The sequence below is a fragment of the Entelurus aequoreus genome, linkage group LG12, assembly GCF_033978785.1.
Source record: "Entelurus aequoreus isolate RoL-2023_Sb linkage group LG12, RoL_Eaeq_v1.1, whole genome shotgun sequence".
Classification (NCBI taxonomy): Eukaryota; Metazoa; Chordata; class Actinopteri; order Syngnathiformes; family Syngnathidae; genus Entelurus; species Entelurus aequoreus.
Window position 1 is genome coordinate 22,674,258 of NC_084742.1, and position 12,288 is coordinate 22,686,545.

A 12,288-nucleotide genomic window follows, 5' to 3' on the forward strand; every position below is an offset into this window, starting at 1 on the left:
TATCAATGGTAAATAATCATTTAAATTTGGAAGTATGCACTGTTTTAGCTAAAATGACTCAAAACTGTGCTTTTTTTTACAGTGTGACTTCATTTTATTTGAAACGTTTGGAAGTATTTTCATCAGAACCATTGTTATTGGATTCAGGTAATACAAGAAATACCGTAGTTCAATTTACATTATTCTGAATTAAATTGGAATTAACTGTGGACTTTTAACCATTAAGGCCACAAATGGGAAACACTCAAGTAGAGGTGGACCTACAGTTCAACAATTCTGTATCGACTGATCAAATTCCAGAAGCAGAAGTGGTGGTAGACACATTGGTACAGGCTATAAATAGTCCCAACAACACTTTCAACCTCACTTTGGATTCAGACTCAATAGCAGTCGTTCGTAAGTCAACATTGCATTGGTTTTATTGAGTTGGTGTCACATTTTAGTGAGTGTAATTACTAAAATGTTGTTCTGTTGTCCATTGTCTCTATTACCTACCTGAAGAACCAGAAACAACTACCCGTGTATCCACAACTCAAGGCTCAACAACCATCCTGGTACCACCAACGAATGGACCAACTAACCGTACACCAACGACCACCCATGGACCAACAACTGCAGTCACTTCAGTTCCATCACCAGTTGTGTCTATTGAAGCAACTGTTGAGGAACCTTTTGTTCCAGAATTTAATGATCCCAACAGTGAACAATACCAAACTCTTCAAACACAAGTGATATCAATGGTAAATAATCATTTACATTTAGAAGTATGCACTGTTTTAGCTAAAATGACTCAAAACTGTACTTTTTTTTACAGTGTGACTTCATTTTCTTTGAAACGTTTGGAAGTATTTTCATCAGAACCATTGTTATTGGATTCAGGTAATACAAGAAGGGCCTCAATTTACATGATCTGAACTAAATTGGAATTAACTATGGACTTTTAACCATTAAGGCCACAAATGGGAAACACTCAAGTAGAGGTGGAGCTACAGTTCAACAATTCCGTATCGACTGATCAAATTCCAGAAGCAGATGTGGTGGTAGACACACTGGTACAGGCTGTAAATAGTCCCAACAACACTTTCAACCTCACTTTGGATTCAGACTCAATAGCAGTCATTCGTAAGTCAACATTGCATTGGTTTTATTGAGTTGGTGTCACTTTTTAGTGAGTGTAATTACTAAAATGTTGTTCTGTTGTCCATTGTCTCTATTACCTACCTGAAGAACCAGAAACAACTACCCGTGTATCCACAACTCAAGGCCCAACAACCATACTGGTACCACCAACGAATGGACCAACTAACCGTACACCAACGACCACCCATGGACCAACAAATGCAGTCACTTCAGTTCCATCACCAGTTGTGTCTATTGAAGCAACTGTTGAGGAACCTTTTGTTCCAGAATTTAATGATCCCAACAGTGAACAATACCAAACTCTTCAAACACAAGTGATATCAATGGTAAATAATCATTTACATTTAGAACTATGCACTGTTTTAGCTAAAATGACTCAAAACTGTACTTTTTTTTACAGTGTGACTTCATTTTCTTTGAAACGTTTGGAAGTATTTTCATCAGAACCATTGTTATTGGATTCAGGTAATACAAGAAGGGCCTCAATTTACATGATCTGAACTAAATTGGAATTAACTATGGACTTTTAACCATTAAGGCCACAAATGGGAAACACTCAAGTAGAGGTGGAGCTACAGTTCAACAATTCCGTATCGACTGATCAAATTCCAGAAGCAGATGTGGTGGTAGACACATTGGTACAGGCTGTAAATAGTCCCAACAACACTTTCAACATCACTTTGGATTCAGACTCAATAGCAGTCATTCGTAAGTCAACATTGCATTGGTTTTATTGAGTTAGTGTCACATTTTAGTGAGTGTAGATACTAAAATGTTGTTCTGTTGTCCATTGTCTCTATTACCTACCTGAAGAACCAGAAACAACTACCCGTGTATCCACAACTCAAGGGCCAACAACCATCCTTGTACCACCAACGAATGGACCAACTAACCGTACACCAACGACCACTCATGGACCAACAACTGCAGTCACTTCAGTTCCATCACCAGTTGTGTCTATTGAAGCAACTGTTGAGGAACCTTTTGTTCCAGAATTTAATGATCCCAACAGTGAACAATACCAAACTCTTCAAACACAAGTGATATCAATGGTAAATAATCATTTACATTTAGAAGTATGCACTGTTTTAGCTAAAATGACTCAAAACTGTACTTTTTTTTTACAGTGTGACTTCATTTTATTTGAAACGTTTGGAAGTATTTTCATCAGAACCATTGTTATTGGATTCAGGTAATACAAGAAGTTCCTCAATTTACATGATCATGACCTAAATTGGAATTAACTATGGACTTTTAACCATTAAGGCCACAAATGGGAAACACTCAAGTAGAGGTGGACCTACAGTTCAACAATTCCATATCGACTGATCAAATTCCAGAAGCAGATGTGGTGGTAGACACATTGGTACAGGCTGTAAATAGTCCCAACAACACTTTCAACCTCACTTTGGATTCAGACTCAATAGCAGTCATTCGTAAGTCAACATTGCATTGGTTTTATTGAGTTGGTGTCACTTTTTAGTGAGTGTAATTACTAAAATGTTGTTCTGTTGTCCATTGTCTCTATTACCTACCTGAAGAACCAGAAACAACTACCCGTGTATCCACAACTCAAGGCCCAACAACCATCCTGGTACCACCAACGAATGGACCAACTAACCGTACACCAACGACCACCCATGGACCAACAACTGCAGTCACTTCAGTTCCATCACCTGTTGTGTCTATTGAAGCAACTGTTGAGGAACCTTTTGTTCCAGAATTTAATGATCCCAACAGTGAACAATACCAAACTCTTCAAACACAAGTGATATCAATGGTAAATAATCATTTACATTTAGAAGTATGCAATGTTTTAGCTAAAATGACTCAAAACTGTACTTTTTTTTACAGTGTGACTTCATTTTCTTTGAAACGTTTGGAAGTATTTTCATCAGAACCATTGTTATTGGATTCAGGTAATACAAGAAGTGCCTCAATTTACATGATCCTGAACTAAATTGGAATTAACTATGGACTTTTAACCATTAAGGCCACAAATGGGAAACACTCAAGTAGAGGTGGAGCTACAGTTCAACAATTCCGTATCGACTGATCAAATTCCAGAAGCAGATGTGGTGGTAGACACATTGGTACAGGCTGTAAATAGTCCCAACAACACTTTCAACATCACTTTGGATTCAGACTCAATAGCAGTCATTCGTAAGTCAACATTGCATTGGTTTTATTGAGTTAGTGTCACATTTTAGTGAGTGTAGATACTAAAATGTTGTTCTGTTGTCCATTTTCTCCATTACCTACCTGAAGAACCAGAAACAACTACCCGTGTATCCACAACTCAAGGGCCAACAACCATCCTTGTACCACCAACGAATGGACCAACTAACCGTACACCAACGACCACTCATAGACCAACAACTGCAGTCACTTCAGTTCCATCACCAGTTGTGTCTATTGAAGCAACTGTTGAGGAACCTTTTGTTCCCGAATTCAATGATCCCAACAGTGAACAATACCAAACTCTTCAAACACAAGTGATATCAATGGTAAATAATCATTTAAATTTAGAAGTATGCACTGTTTTAGCTAAAATGACTCAAAGCTGTGCTTTTCTTTTTTTTACAGTGTGACTTCATTTTCTTTGAAACGTTTGGAAGTATTTTCATCAGAACCATTGTTATTGGATTCAGGTAATACAAGAAGTTCCTCAATTTACATGATCCTGACCTAAATTGGAATTAACTATGGACTTTTAACCATTAAGGCCACAAATGGGAAACACTCAAGTAGAGGTGGACCTACAGTTCAACAATTCCGTATCGACTGATCAAATTCCAGAAGCAGATGTGGTGGTAGACACATTGGTACAGGCTGTAAATAGTCCCAACAACACTTTCAACCTCACTTTGGATTCAGACTCAATAGCAGTCGTTCGTAAGTCAACATTGCATTGGTTTTATTGAGTTGGTGTCACTTTTTAGTGAGTGTAATTACTAAAATGTTGTTCTGTTGTCCATTGTCTCTATTACCTACCTGAAGAACCAGAAACAACTACCCGTGTATCCACAACTCAAGGGCCAACAACCATCCTGGTACCACCAACGAATGGACCAACTAACCGTACACCAACGACCACTCATGGACCAACAACTGCAGTCACTTCAGTTCCATCACCAGTTGTGTCTATTGAAGCAACTGTTGAGGAACCTTTTGTTCCAGAATTTAATGATCCCAACAGTGAACAATACCAAACTCTTCAAACACAAGTGATATCAATGGTAAATAATCATTTACATTTAGAAGAATGCACTGTTTTAGCTAAAATGACTCAAAACTGTTCTTTTTTTTACAGTGTGACTTCATTTTCTTTGAAACGTTTGGAAGTATTTTCATCAGAACCATTGTTATTGGATTCAGGTAATACAAGAAGTGCCTCAATTTACATGATCCTGAACTATATTGGAATTAACTATGGACTTTAAACAATTAAGGCCACAAATGGGAAACACTCAAGTAGAGGTGGAGCTACAGTTCAACAATTCCGTATCGACTGATCAAAATCCAGAAGCAGATGTGGTGTTAGACACATTGGTACAGGCTGTAAATAGTCCCAACAACACTTTCAACATCACTTTGGATTCAGACTCAATAGCAGTCATTCGTAAGTCAACATTGCATTGGTTTTATTGAGTTAGTGTCACATTTTAGTGAGTGTAGATACTAAAATGTTGTTCTGTTGTCCATTTTCTCCATTACCTACCTGAAGAACCAGAAACAACTACCCGTGTATCCACAACTCAAGGGCCAACAACCATCCTGGTACCACCAACGAATGGACCAACTAACCGTACACCAACGACCACTCATGGACCAACAACTGCAGTCACTTCTGTTCCATCACCAGTTGTGTCTATTGAAGCAACTGTTGAGGACCCTTTTGTTCCCGAATTTAATGATCCCAACAGTGAACAATACCAAACTCTTCAAACACAAGTGATATCAATGGTAAATAATCATTTAAATTTAGAAGTATGCACTGTTTTAGCTAAAATGACTCAAAACTGTGCTTTTCTTTTTTTTACAGTGTGACTTAATTTTATTTGAAACGTTTGGAAGTATTTTCATCAGAACCATTGTTATTGGATTCAGGTAATACAAGAAATAGTTCAATTTACATTATTCTGAATTAAATTGGAATTAACTGTGGACTTTTAACCATTAAGGCCACAAATGGGAAACACTCAAGTAGAGGTGGACCTACAGTTCAACAATTCTGTATCGACTGATCAAATTCCAGAAGCAGAAGTGGTGGTAGACACATTGGTACAGGCTATAAATAGTCCCAACAACACTTTCAACCTCACTTTGGATTCAGACTCAATAGCAGTCGTTCGTAAGTCAACATTGCATTGGTTTTATTGAGTTGGTGTCACATTTTAGTGAGTGTAATTACTAAAATGTTGTTCTGTTGTCCATTGTCTCTATTACCTACCTGAAGAACCAGAAACAACTACCCGTGTATCCACAACTCAAGGCTCAACAACCATCCTGGTACCACCAACGAATGGACCAACTAACCGTACACCAACGACCACCCATGGACCAACAACTGCAGTCACTTCAGTTCCATCACCAGTTGTGTCTATTGAAGCAACTGTTGAGGAACCTTTTGTTCCAGAATTTAATGATCCCAACAGTGAACAATACCAAACTCTTCAAACACAAGTGATATCAATGGTAAATAATCATTTACATTTAGAAGTATGCACTGTTTTAGCTAAAATGACTCAAAACTGTACTTTTTTTTACAGTGTGACTTCATTTTCTTTGAAACGTTTGGAAGTATTTTCATCAGAACCATTGTTATTGGATTTAGGTAATACAAAAAGGGCCTCAATTTAGATTATTTTGAGTTAAATTGGAATTAACTGTGGACTTTTAACCATTAAGGCCACAAATGGGAAACACTCAAGTAGAGGTGGAGCTACAGTTCAACAATTCCGTATCGACTGATCAAATTCCAGAAGCAGATGTGGTGGTAGACACATTGGTACAGGCTGTAAATAGTCCCAACAACACTTTCAACCTCACTTTGGATTCAGACTCAATAGCAGTCATTCGTAAGTCAATATTGCATTGGTTTTATTGAGTTGGTGTCACTTTTTAGTGAGTGTAATTACTAAAATGTTGTTCTGTTGTCCATTGTCTCTAATACCTACCTGAAGAACCAGAAACAACTACCCGTGTATCCACAACTCAAGGCCCAACAACCATACTGGTACCACCAACGAATGGACCAACTAACCGTACACCAACGACCACCCATGGACCAACAACTGCAGTCACTTCAGTTCCATCACCAGTTGTGTCTATTGAAGCAACTGTTGAGGAACCTTTTGTTCCAGAATTTAATGATCCCAACAGTGAACAATACCAAACTCTTCAAACACAACTGATATCAATGGTAAATAATCATTTACATTTAGAAGTATGCACTGTTTTAGCTAAAATGACTCAAAACTGTACTTTTTTTTACAGTGTGACTTCATTTTCTTTGAAACGTTTGGAAGTATTTTCATCAGAACCATTGTTATTGGATTCAGGTAATACAAGAAGGGCCTCAATTTACATGATCTGAACTAAATTGGAATTAACTATGGACTTTTAACCATTAAGGCCACAAATGGGAAACACTCAAGTAGAGGTGGAGCTACAGTTCAACAATTCCGTATCGACTGATCAAATTCCAGAAGCAGATGTGGTGGTAGACACATTGGTACAGGCTGTAAATAGTCCCAACAACACTTTCAACATCACTTTGGATTCAGACTCAATAGCAGTCATTCGTAAGTCAACATTGCATTGGTTTTATTGAGTTAGTGTCACATTTTAGTGAGTGTAGATACTAAAATGTTGTTCTGTTGTCCATTGTCTCTATTACCTACCTGAAGAACCAGAAACAACTACCCGTGTATCCACAACTCAAGGGCCAACAACCATCCTTGTACCACCAACGAATGGACCAACTAACCGTACACCAACGACCACTCATGGACCAACAACTGCAGTCACTTCAGTTCCATCACCAGTTGTGTCTATTGAAGCAACTGTTGAGGAACCTTTTGTTCCAGAATTTAATGATCCCAACAGTGAACAATACCAAACTCTTCAAACACAAGTGATATCAATGGTAAATAATCATTTACATTTAGAAGTATGCACTGTTTTAGCTAAAATGACTCAAAACTGTACTTTTTTTTTACAGTGTGACTTCATTTTATTTGAAACGTTTGGAAGTATTTTCATCAGAACCATTGTTATTGGATTCAGGTAATACAAGAAGGGCCTCAATTTAGATTATTTTGAGTTAAATTGGAATTAACTGTGGACTTTTAACCATTAAGGCCACAAATGGGAAACACTCAAGTAGAGGTGGAGCTACAGTTCAACAATTCCGTATCGACTGATCAAATTCCAGAAGCAGATGTGGTGGTAGACACACTGGTACAGGCTGTAAATAGTCCCAACAACACTTTCAACCTCACTTTGGATTCAGACTCAATAGCAGTCATTCGTAAGTCAATATTGCATTGGTTTTATTGAGTTGGTGTCACTTTTTAGTGAGTGTAATTACTAAAATGTTGTTCTGTTGTCCATTGTCTCTATTACCTACCTGAAGAACCAGAAACAACTACCCGTGTATCCACAACTCAAGGCCCAACAACCATACTGGTACCACCAACGAATGGACCAACTAACCGTACACCAACGACCACCCATGGACCAACAAATGCAGTCACTTCAGTTCCATCACCAGTTGTGTCTATTGAAGCAACTGTTGAGGAACCTTTTGTTCCAGAATTTAATGATCCCAACAGTGAACAATACCAAACTCTTCAAACACAAGTGATATCAATGGTAAATAATCATTTAAATTTAGAAGTATGCACTGTTTTAGCTAAAATGACTCAAAACTGTGCTTTTCTTTTTTTTACAGTGTGACTTAATTTTCTTTGAAACGTTTGGAAGTATTTTCATCAGAACCATTGTTATTGGATTCAGGTAATACAAGAAATAGTTCAATTTACATTATTCTGAATTAAATTGGAATTAACTGTGGACTTTTAACCATTAAGGCCACAAATGGGAAACACTCAAGTAGAGGTGGACCTACAGTTCAACAATTCTGTATCAACTGATCAAATTCCAGAAGCAGAAGTGGTGGTAGACACATTGGTACAGGCTATAAATAGTCCCAACAACACTTTCAACCTCACTTTGGATTCAGACTCAATAGCAGTCATTCGTAAGTCAACATTGCATTGGTTTTATTGAGTTGGTGTCACATTTTCCTGAGTGTAATTACTAAAATGTTGTTCTGTTGTCCATTGTCTCTATTACCTACCTGAAGAACCAGAAACAACTACCCGTGTATCCACAACTCAAGGGCCAACAACCATCCTGGTACCACCAACGAATGGACCAACTAACCGTACACCAACGACCACTCATGGACCAACAACTGCAGTCACTTCAGTTCCATCACCAGTTGTGTCTATTGAAGCAACTGTTGAGGAACCTTTTGTTCCAGAATTTAATGATCCCAACAGTGAACAATACCAAACTCTTCAAACACAAGTGATATCAATGGTAAATAATCATTTACATTTAGAAGTATGCACTGTTTTAGCTAAAATGACTCAAAACTGTACTTTTTTTTACAGTGTGACTTCATTTTCTTTGAAACGTTTGGAAGTATTTTCATCAGAACCATTGTTATTGGATTCAGGTAATACAAGAAGTGCCTCAATTTACATGATCCTGACCTAAATTGGAATTAACTATGGACTTTTAACCATTAAGGCCACAAATGGGAAACACTCAAGTAGAGGTGGAGCTACAGTTCAACAATTCTGTATCGACTGATCAAATTCCAGAAGCAGATGTGGTGGTAGACACATTGGTACAGGCTATAAATAGTCCCAACAACACTTTCAACCTCACTTTGGATTCAGACACAATAGCAGTCATTCGTAAGTCAACATTGCATTGGTTTTATTGAGTTGGTGTCACATTTTAGTGAGTGTAATTACTAAAATGTTGTTCTGTTGTCCATTGTCTCTATTACCTACCTGAAGAACCAGAAACAACTACCCGTGTATCCACAACTCAAGGGCCAACAACCATCCTGGTACCACCAACGAATGGACCAACTAACCGTACACCAACGACCACTCATGGACCAACAACTGCAGTCACTTCAGTTCCATCACCAGTTGTGTCTATTGAAGCAACTGTTGAGGAACCTTTTGTTCCAGAATTTAATGATCCCAACAGTGAACAATACCAAACTCTTCAAACACAAGTGATATCAATGGTAAATAATCATTTACATTTAGAAGTATGCACTGTTTTAGCTAAAATGACTCAAAACTATACTTTTTTTTACAGTGTGACTTCATTTTCTTTGAAACGTTTGGAAGTATTTTCATCAGAACCATTCTTATTGGATTCAGGTAATACAAGAAGTGCCTCAATTTACATGATCCTGAACTAAATTGGAATTAACTATGGACTTTTAACCATTAAGGCCACAAATGGGAAACACTCAAGTAGAGGTGGAGCTACAGTTCAACAATTCTGTATCGACTGATCAAATTCCAGAAGCAGATGTGGTGGTAGACACATTGGTACAGGCTATAAATAGTCCCAACAACACTTTTAACCTCACTTTGGATTCAGACTCAATAGCAGTCATTCGTAAGTCAACATTGCATTGGTTTTATTGAGTTGGTGTCACTTTGTAGTGAGTGTAATTACTAAAATGTTGTTCTGTTGTCCATTGTCTCTATTACCTACCTGAAGAACCAGAAACAACTACCCGTGTATCCACAACTCAAGGGCCAACAACCATCCTGGTATCACCAACGAATGGACCAACTAACCGTACACCAACGACCACTCATGGACCAACAACTGCAGTCACTTCAGTTCCATCACCAGTTGTGTCTATTGAAGCAACTGTTGAGGAACCTTTTGTTCCAGAATTTAATGATCCCAACAGTGAACAATACCAAACTCTTCAAACACAAGTGATATCAATGGTAAATAATCATTTACATTTAGAAGTATGCACTGTTTTAGCTAAAATGACTCAAAACTGTACTTTTTTTTACAGTGTGACTTCATTTTCTTTGAAACGTTTGGAAGTATTTTCATCAGAACCATTGTTATTGGATTCAGGTAATACAAGAAGTGCCTCAATTTACATGATCCTGAACTATATTGGAATTAACTATGGACTTTAAACAATTAAGGCCACAAATGGGAAACACTCAAGTAGAGGTGGAGCTACAGTTCAACAATTCCGTATCGACTGATCAAATTCCAGAAGCAGATGTGGTGGTAGACACATTGGTACAGGCTGTAAATAGTCCCAACAACACTTTCAACATCACTTTGGATTCAGACTCAATAGCAGTCATTCGTAAGTCAACATTGCATTGGTTTTATTGAGTTCGTGTCACATTTTAGTGAGTGTAGATACTAAAATGTTGTTCTGTTGTCCATTTTCTCCATTACCTACCTGAAGAACCAGAAACAACTACCCGTGTATCCACAACTCAAGGGCCAACAACCATCCTTGTACCACCAACGAATGGACCAACTAACCGTACACCAACGACCACTCATGGACCAACAACTGCAGTCACTTCAGTTCCATCACCAGTTGTGTCTATTGAAGCAACTGTTGAGGAACCTTTTGTTCCCGAATTTAATGATCCCAACAGTGAACAATACCAAACTCTTCAAACACAAGTGATATCAATGGTAAATAATCATTTACATTTAGAAGTATGCACTGTTTTAGCTAAAATGACTCAAAACTGTGCTTTTCTTTTTTTTACAGTGTGACTTAATTTTATTTGAAACGTTTGGAAGTATTTTCATCAGAACCATTGTTATTGGATTCAGGTAATACAAGAAATAGTTCAATTTACATTATTCTGAATTAAATTGGAATTAATTGTGGACTTTTAACCATTAAGGCCACAAATGGGAAACACTCAAGTAGAGGTGGACCTACAGTTCAACAATTCTGTATCAACTGATCAAATTCCAGAAGCAGAAGTGGTGGTAGACACATTGGTACAGGCTATAAATAGTCCCAACAACACTTTCAACCTCACTTTGGATTCAGACTCAATAGCAGTCGTTCGTAAGTCAACATTGCATTGGTTTTATTGAGTTGGTGTCACATTTTAGTGAGTGTAATTACTAAAATGTTGTTCTGTTGTCCATTGTCTCTATTACCTACCTGAAGAACCAGAAACAACTACCCGTGTATCCACAACTCAAGGCCCAACAACCATCCTGGTACCACCAACGAATGGACCAACTAACCGTACACCAACGACCACCCATGGACCAACAACTGCAGTCACTTCAGTTCCATCACCAGTTGTGTCTATTGAAGCAACTGTTGAGGAACCTTTTGTTCCAGAATTTAATGATCCCAACAGTGAACAATACCAAACTCTTCAAACACAAGTGATATCAATGGTAAATAATCATTTACATTTAGAAGTATGCACTGTTTTAGCTAAAATGACTCAAAACTGTACTTTTTTTTACAGTGTGACTTCATTTTCTTTGAAACGTTTGGAAGTATTTTCATCAGAACCATTGTTATTGGATTCAGGTAATACAAGAAGGGCCTCAATTTACATGATCCTGACCTAAATTGGAATTAACTATGGACTTTTAACCATTAAGGCCACAAATGGGAAACACTCAAGTAGAAGTGGAGCTACAGTTCAACAATTCTGTATCGACTGATCAAATTCCAGAAGCAGATGTGGTGGTAGACACATTGGTACAGGCTGTAAATAGTCCCAACAACACTTTCAACATCACTTTGGATTCAGACTCAATAGCAGTCATTCGTAAGTCAACATTGCATTGGTTTTATTGAGTTGGTGTCACATTTTAGTGAGTGTAGATACTAAAATGTTGTCCTGTTGTCCATTTTCTCCATTACCTACCTGAAGAACCAGAAACAACTACCCGTGTATCCACAACTCAAGGGCCAACAACCATCCTTGTACCACCAACGAATGGACCAACTAACCGTACACCAACGACCACTCATGAACCAACAACTGCAGTCACTTCAGTTCCATCACC